The sequence below is a fragment of the Prionailurus bengalensis genome, chromosome D1 (genome assembly GCF_016509475.1).
Source record: "Prionailurus bengalensis isolate Pbe53 chromosome D1, Fcat_Pben_1.1_paternal_pri, whole genome shotgun sequence".
NCBI lineage: Eukaryota > Metazoa > Chordata > Mammalia > Carnivora > Felidae > Prionailurus > Prionailurus bengalensis.
Genome location: NC_057346.1, coordinates 18,322,095 through 18,330,780, shown reverse-complemented (window position 1 = coordinate 18,330,780; position 8,686 = coordinate 18,322,095).

The window sequence follows — 8,686 nt, the reverse complement described above, 5'->3', positions numbered from 1 at the left end:
TTTTGGCCAACTTCATGGTTTAATAATGAGACATAAAATTGGAGCCTTAATGACTACTAAGGAGGGAATTTTCATTTCATCTGGAATTAACGGAGCTGTTCCAGAGGCGGGTGCCCTGGCAGACAAGATGCCACAACCTTCGGTGGAGCGTGCCCAATGCGGCTTGATATTCTACCGTTCTTTATACCCAGGGCAACCCTCCAGTATGATTACTTGGAAATCCTTCAGTCTCAAGTGAGACTGAGCTCCGGTGTCACATCCACCTGATTGCTACGCCCCTATTGATTAAACTGCGAACTAGTCATTGAAGTCAGGCGCGTCCCTGGGCTGTCCCCTCACGGGCTACCCATCAGAGCTAAGCCAGGTTACCCAGCTCCGGCCTGCTTTGGTAACAAGTCGTATCACGGTGGGGGGGGCCCCGAGACCACAGGGATCTGAGAGCCAGCGGGGAGAAAATAGGGTTTCAGCACTTCCATCCGAGCTGACAAACTTAAGAGAAGAACTATACAAAGTTTGAAAACTCCCTTTCTCATAGGTTGACCAGTGGAGAAAGGCATCCACCGCATGGCTGTGTAGCCTAGAATTCCCTCCTTGTCCCGGAGCTGAGAGGGGACACCAGCTGGGTGGTTCCCCTTGTGCGGAGAGGGGAGTTTCCTCTGCGGTAGAGAATACAGCAGCCAGTCGTCTGAGACAGTGGATGGAAAGGCTGCCTGGCACTGGGTAGAAGAATGGGCACCAGCGGGAGACACATCGACCTGTCTCTGTGGGGGGCTTGTTGGAAAAAATAACCTCAGATTCTTCCATGTTAGGTACCCCCTGCAGCTATGCCCCAGGCCACTTTCCTAACCACAAATCACCTCTGAGAAGTCTCCTACGAGTGTCCTGTCCTTCATTTAACCCTTAATCATATATTGTTTTAGGTTAGAGTGCTTTGTGTACTTGCCTTTTAACACAGATTGTAAATGCCTCAAGGGCAAAAACCTTGGTTTATAATTTGTATTCATTCATTGACTGATGAACAAATCAGCGATTAAGCCACTCACTTTGCCAGCACCCACGATGGCTGAGAGCACTGAGCAAGGCTAGTTTTTTGCTACTGCAGAGGCCCTAGAGATTTCTGCCTCCAGGCGGCTCTCAATGTTGTTGGCTAAACTCACTGTGTACGGAGAGAAAGATACTAATGCAGTCACATACAGTAAGATCACAATGGTTCAAAAACATAAAAATCGCTACAAGACAAAAGTTTAATACCGAGTTTCTTTAGTTACTACCATTTGGGTTCTTTTTTTCCCTTCCACTTTTTGGATTTTCCAGATTTTCTATAACGCATATGCATTACTTTATTAGTCATAAAAATGAAACCTTAAAGAATACGTTAAGGAAAAGGACATTTTTCCAAACTCATCAAAACTAGCCAGACTTGTCAGTATGGTGATCAGTCTACCCGCTAGAGTTGTAATTTGTTGACCTTCAAACTGTTACGATGTTTTCACATTTTAAAAGCAAACCACCAAGGGGAAATATTTGGTTTTCCTGGCAGGTATGAGGAAACTGAAGCTGATTTCAATTATTTTGGCAAAGCAGATCAACCCCATTTGTTCTGAGAAAATACCACCTTGGTGGACTTACACTGAAATGGATAACCCATGAACCAAGTTTTGGCAATATTATTTTGGACGGAAATCACTTTTTGAGGATAATGAGGAGAGAAGGGAGAAGGCTGATTGATTTTTCCAAAGCTGGTGTGGGAGTTGGGAGGCTGAATCCCTTTAACCTGTAGAGAAAGCTTGTAGACTGCTGGAAGAAATCATTCCCTTGTACCTACTAACTGGACCAACTCTCCACCAGCCTCTGAATATTATCAAGCTGCTCTCCCCACTGGGTTCATGCCCAGTAAAATAAATGAAGTCATATTTTTGTCTGGCATAAATTATTAAATTGTTCTATGCACGACTGCTTTAAATCAAGGGTGTATTAGCATATTCCTGCCACTCACTGTCCTACCTGCAGCATTTTCATGTACATTTGGTCTCGGGTGAATTTGCCTCATTCATTCATGCATTCATTCACGGGAACTCAGGATGTGCAAGGAATCCTACACCCTGTGAAAGAATAAAAAATGAAAAAGGCATTTGCTCTGCTCTTTAAGTACCTTCCTCTGGCGAGTGGGGGTAAGAACAACATATGCGTCAAGCACAGATACTTCAATGACGGAAGCGCTAAGGGCCACGGAAAAAGTTTGAGAATGTTCGGGAGAGGGAGAGGTTATTTCCTCTGTCCTTGGGGGATGGGGATCGTTGAGGACTTCGCAGTGGAGATGGTCCATAAGCTAGCTCTTCAACAGGTAGGCGTTGGCAATACAGGCATGCCTGGGGAAGGCTTTCCAGGAGGTGAGAATGGCCAAAGCAAAGACCTAGAAGGAAAGCCTGGAAGAAATGGGATAAATACAGACTGGGAACTGGTATGGTTTTATTGCAGGGTAGATGGAAGGCAGGTGACAAAAGTGTCAGGAGAAGTTTGAAAGATCAGCCTGGGCCAGATCAGGGAGGCCCTTAAATCCTCGGGAAGTAATGGCAGCCTCAGCAAATCTGCTGCTTTATTTGAAACAAAAGATGTGCTAGCTGAATAAAGATATTACTTCTGAACTCTGTACTTTACTGGCCAACCTACCCACTCCAATGTTAACAGTTTCATTGTCTGACCTTCCTGAACATTGTTTTCTGCCTAACATGGACAAGGCTATTGATGGAAGTATGGAGTGTAAATGGGTTGACCTGCATTGCTCTACTTCTTTCTGGTTGTGTTCAGTAACAACAGTGGCTTTGCATTTTGTCTGGTCACTTCTTAACGCTAGAGGAACTTTGCTTTGTAGCTGACAGGGGTGGAGGGAAGAGATTTTAAGAAGTCAGCTCAGGCATCTTCACACTCAACTGGGGAATGCGGGGAAAACAACCTTTTAACTTCATGCATCTACATATACGGTTGGCTTAGAAATAAATTACATCAAAGAGCACTCAGTGAGAACTAAGCCAGAGGATCAAACCCAGCAATATTATCTAGCGGCATGCGGAGGTGATCATGTAGAGCATCTTCTCTCTTTTGAAATGGGCGTAAGGAGCACTGAGAGAAGGTCTGTGCCAAACCGCTACATGCGCATGTGCGCGCATGCGCACGCACGCTCGGTTTACCTTGCGTTAAGGGGAGAGGGGAGACGCAAAGAAAAAAAATAACTGAAATCTCTCTGCATTGAACTGTTTTTCATCTGGTCCTCTTTAAACTGGTTCCTCAAGTCCTGTCACTGCATCTGAGCTAGCCGGCATGCACCATCTCGTGGTAATGCCGCCTGGGGCTGTTTACCTTCTTGTGACTTCTCTCCTTGACCTTCACATTTGACCAAGCTTTGGTGATTTGAAATGCTTGCCTATGCTCACTTGGTGCTACAGGATTACAGATGATGTGGAAATGGAAGTCACATATCTGTTATTCTTAATGGAAAAGCTAGCAAGAATCTAATCAGAGCAATCCAAGTAGAATAACTTTCCAGGCGGACTCCATGTGCTATGGATAACAGGACGGTTTAATGGACTGAAAAGGAAAATTGTTCTAAAATGTTCCTGTACATCACAAATTGGGGGGTTTGGTTCTGTATTGATTTTTCACATTGGTTCCACACCTTCGGTTCTGTCTTCACACTCCCTTCCCCCCCACCCCTGCAATTTAAAAATATTTTACACACACACACACACACACACACACATTTAAAGAGCTCATCATCCACTTCAGACCATTTCATTGCTTATTTCAGTTAGTCTTTCTGTATTCTATAGGGCTAGGCTGTTTGTTTCTGCAGCTAATCCCATTAATATAATTTAAAGCAGCCCTGGAATGAGATAGAGGTAAAAGATCTCTAAACAGTGTCACAGTGTCGGCAGCAAACATGAAGAAACATAATAGGAGAGCTGGAATCTCACCAAAAGGAACACCGTGGGTGACAAACAAAACAATAGCAACGACAAGCTATCTCTTATCAGAAGAGCGCCCCATTCGTCAACACGAATTAACCATATTGCACTCCAAGCGAGATGAAGCACAGTCTCATTTTGCTAGCCATCAGAAAGGTTTTCAACACCCCCAAGTGACAAACACTCCTGCTTCCTCCACTAAGCCCATCTCAACTACCCAGAGTCCTTAGCCCTTCTGAATTTCTACATGGTTTATAGTCCAAATCACTTTGATATTTCATGCTTTACTTCCTAGGTGAGTTTTGTCTATCCAGGCAGAGTACAGATAATTTCTTCCACTTCTTCACCACTTGGCCACAGAATCTAATGTGGCACTGTGTGTTAAAGAAATACCCTCTCAAGATCACTCCCCAACCTGAAAGAGGGCCAGCAGGATGAGAGGTCCTTTGGTCCCTCTGACTTCTCTGGCATAGTCAAAAGAGAACATCAGATTAGGCACAAGAATATGAAAGCTGGCAGGATCTTTCAGCTAATTCTCTAGCAGATCATTGCGCTTACGTGTTTGATCTTCATCCTCCATGATATGAGCTCTACACACTCTAACCCACTACTAGGGTCAAATCCCCAGACACAACCGCAGTCACAATGCATTGATTCCCTCACACACTTCAGTACATTCCAGCCAGGGAAATATTTATATGCATGCTCTTAGCTAATATCAGGACAGCTTATATGCTCAATTGCTTTATGCCCCTTCCTTCTTAGGGCCTCAAGTCTGCCATTTCCAACCAGAGAGGTGGTTTTCTACTTTATTGCCTTTGTAGACTTCTTTCTCTCTCGACACCAATGCTATTTGTGTCATGGTAAAATTAGTATTTTTTCACTCATTAAAAAAATTTTTAATGTTTATTTATTTTTGAGAGAGAGAGAGCGTGAGTGGGGGAAGGCCAGAGACAGAGGGAGACACAGATTCCAAACCAGGCTCCAGGCTCTGAGCTGTCAGCACAGTGCCCAACACAGGGCTTGAACTGGCAAACTGTGAGATCATGACCTGAGCCGTAGTTAGACGCTTAACTGACTGAGCCACCCAGGTGCCCCTCACTCATTTTTGATTGAGGAGTAAGACATTAATAAAAATTTGAACAATTACATTCTATCCAGAGTGACAACCTCTCGTGCCTGGTTGTCCTTAATATATAACAGGTTTGTTGACCCCTTTAGTTCTAAAACTTGGGAGCCTTTTTTTCCTCTGGAAGCCACACCAAGTTGTGAAATATACCTATATCTTTTTATATAGAGATACATATAAATTTACATTCATATTTATATAAAAAGATATTTTAATAAAGTAAAATGTTTATTTTTTCTCCAGGAGAAGAGCTTTTTGAAGGTATGACGTCACCAATCTTTGAGGGACACTGTCGGATGACCAGATTAACAGACCCTGGGGACACTCTTTGGGTAATGGTGGGAACTTGCCTGTGGGGAGAAAGTCCCCTTTCGTAGAAAGGCTGGGAATAACTCATAGCTCAAGGCAACTAAAGGTTTAATTTCTGTCTTCAGAAGGCCCCATAGGAAGCACCAGCTTTAAGCAAAATCTTTATGAAAGGATTCCTTCTCTGAATTTTCCAAACAGGCCTCTTTGTTACTCCCCCAAGAGAGTGAACAACCAGTCAGGGAATTAAATCTCCCTTATCGTTTCCAGACTATTTTACCTTGCTGCTCACACCCCATTGGCGGGAAAGGCACAAATGGTTCTCTCAAGCTTCACTCCAACCACCAATCTGCCGTGTCTGAAATGCCCCAGCCCTTTCTGGCCTCATGTATTTGACTCCTACACCATGGGGAAGTCCCCCTTGGATTCCAAAAGAAAATTCAACTCCTTGGAATCCAAAACTAATAAACTTTCACAGAGTGGCCCCAGGTGGATTGGTTATCATGATATGTCAGTCTCACCTAGCCAATAAGACGGCCGGCTGGCAAGTTCCCAGGATGAATATTCTCATATGAGCATTGGGTTAGAGGAAGCCAAAAGATTTTCGGCCATCTACACGCTCAATTTACACCCCACCTGGGTTCTGGGGTAGAGATCTTGTGACGGTTGGGGCCCTGCAAGGCAATTAAAAGAAATAAAGCAAAGTATTATATTTTAATTGATGTAATCTTCAAGCTCCCAGTGGAATCTGGGGTGATATCTGACTAGAGTTACCCTAGGTATCAATAGATACCTATTCTGTGAAAGTGCATTTAGGAAGACAAAACCCTATGAATCCTGAACTTCATTAACATGTGTATCCGTTGGGGGGGGGGGGGCAGTGGTTGGCTCAGACTCCCAGGACTACAAATTGAAAGAAGCCACCTAGACTTTCCTGGGATCTGAACAAAGAGCTCAAGGGGGTGGGGGAGTGGAGAGGGGAGAAGGAGGGGGGGAAGAGAGAGAGATAGAAAGAGAGACAGAGAAGGGCAGGTGGAGGGGAAGACACCAAGTGGGTTTATATTTTTATTTGCTTTTAGGGTACCTGGATGTCAGACACACCAAACTATTCTCCCCAAACCCAAACAGCTTTCATCCATCACTAGCACTTCAGGGTTTGTTTCTGTTTTATTGTAAATATTCCAGTTGAAGAAAGATAAACAGACAAGAAAAAACTGCTTTGTACAGTACACAGAGTCAGATAGAAAATACAGAATGGAAAAGAAAGCCAACGACGAACAGATAAAAAGCGGAGACATACCAAGGAAGACAACTAGTTGGGTGCAGGTTCACTCACCAGCTGGAGTGAGGTGCAGCGATAGTCCAGCAGCTAATAGAAACTGTCTAGCGCTGTCAGTCTTATCTTTATTCCACGCAGTGAAAGAAACAGACTTTATAAATGATTCATGGGGACATTTATTTCCCTAATCCATTAAAAAACGTTTGCTATTGATCAAGATATCCTGCTCATAAAAATGAGGTTGGTTCTTTTGTTGTTGTTTAAAAAAAAAAAAAATACCCAACCCTTCCTGCCCCAAATGTGATCTAACAGTAGGGACCACATTGTGAGAAGCAAGCGATGAAGCTGTGGGTTGGAGCAGTATGGCACCATTGGGGTCTGCGGCCAGGGGGCCTGCGGTGTCCTCCCCACCAAATCCGTGGGACTTGAGGCAAGGTGGAAAAAAATACTCGTGTCCTCTTGTAGCTTGTCCTTATTTGATGGTCAAAGAGGAAAAGGAAAAAAAATTGAGATTCATGACAGAGAAGGTCAGCCTAGGACAACACTGGCATCCCTTACAGGAATAACCAGGAGACCATTTGCGCCCCCCCTCCTCCCCCCAAGGTTGGGTGGATGTCAACCTACCCAAATGGTAAAAAACAAAACAAAACAAAACAAAAACAACAAAAAAAAAAACCCATGGAATTAAGCTCAGCATCTTCCAAAGATGTCTTTATTTTAGTACATTCAGAACAGAAATGTGAGGACAGTTTGATTCAAGGTGGTGGTGGGGGGGGGGGGGTGGGGCTGGGAGCGGCTGATTACTTCTCTCTCCCTCTGGATTTTCGAAGTTGACAATCAGAAATTGCATAGAATTTGTTTTCCATCAGAAAGTGAAGACTCTCTGCGTGAAACTCCCAACTGGTGAAGCCAAGCAAAGGTCAAGGTCAAGGTCAAGGTGAAGCAGCGGCTGGGGAGCCTCACCCCGCCCATCAGATGAGCGCTCTGTACGTACCCTGCGAACATCTCACAAGTACAGCAGTAACTAGCAGCCATCTGCTAGCCTGGAAAGCATCGGTAACTCAGATCTTGCAGATGGAAGAGAAGTTAAATGCTTTACTTAAAGTCACGCAAGGGGACTTTTGCCCAAGCTGAGGGTAGGACTCAAGAGTCCCCAGGCCAGTGTATGAGCTGTGAGACCCCACCTGTCTCCGAAGAAGCTGGCAAATTCTGGATTACTTAAGGTCTTTCCATTTAATACACACACAGCGCGCGCGCGCGCACACACACACACACACACACACACATTTGCACCCAGGTCTCACATCTAAGAAATCACCCAATCCGTGACAGCCTAGGGGATCTGGCTTCACAGGCAGCTACTGGGTTTGGTTAAAGAGATAGCGTTGACAGAGTGTGCACCATACCGACAGGGCAGCCCCATCCTTCCTTCCCTGTGAACAGCACGCTCCGGGGGAAGCCAAGGCCAGGGTGTGGGAAAAGTGTATCACCTGCCCCTGCTCCTTAAGCAAGGCCCCAGGACACCTTGTACATTCTGCTCTCCTCCCCTGTCTCTCTTCTTTAGAGATCACATTGACAAAAGACCAAATCGAACCCGGTCATAGTGAAAGTCAGAAAGAGAAAGAGAAGACATATTAACCCCTGAAATCCCAGGCGTTTCAAGGTCTCTCTGAGTAAACTATGAGTGGGTTGGATTTTGGCATTTAAAAAATTACTTTAATGGACTTTTGAGACTCTCCACCTCCTTCTTCCCAAGACTCTTCTCCTATACTCCCCATTATCCCCAATCCCCACTCAGAAGAGAGAGGTCAGCACCTGAAATCAGACGCACTTGGCCGCTCCAAATCCTAAAATTTAGGAAAAAGAAACAGGGATTATTTAGAATTCCATTCCCTAACCCAGCCTCCCCCTCCAAAAACAAAAACAAAAACAAAATCCCAAACAAATGAATAGAACGGAGAAGACAACAAAGAAGAAAAGGCGGGGGGGGGGGGGGGCGGTGCAAGGGAG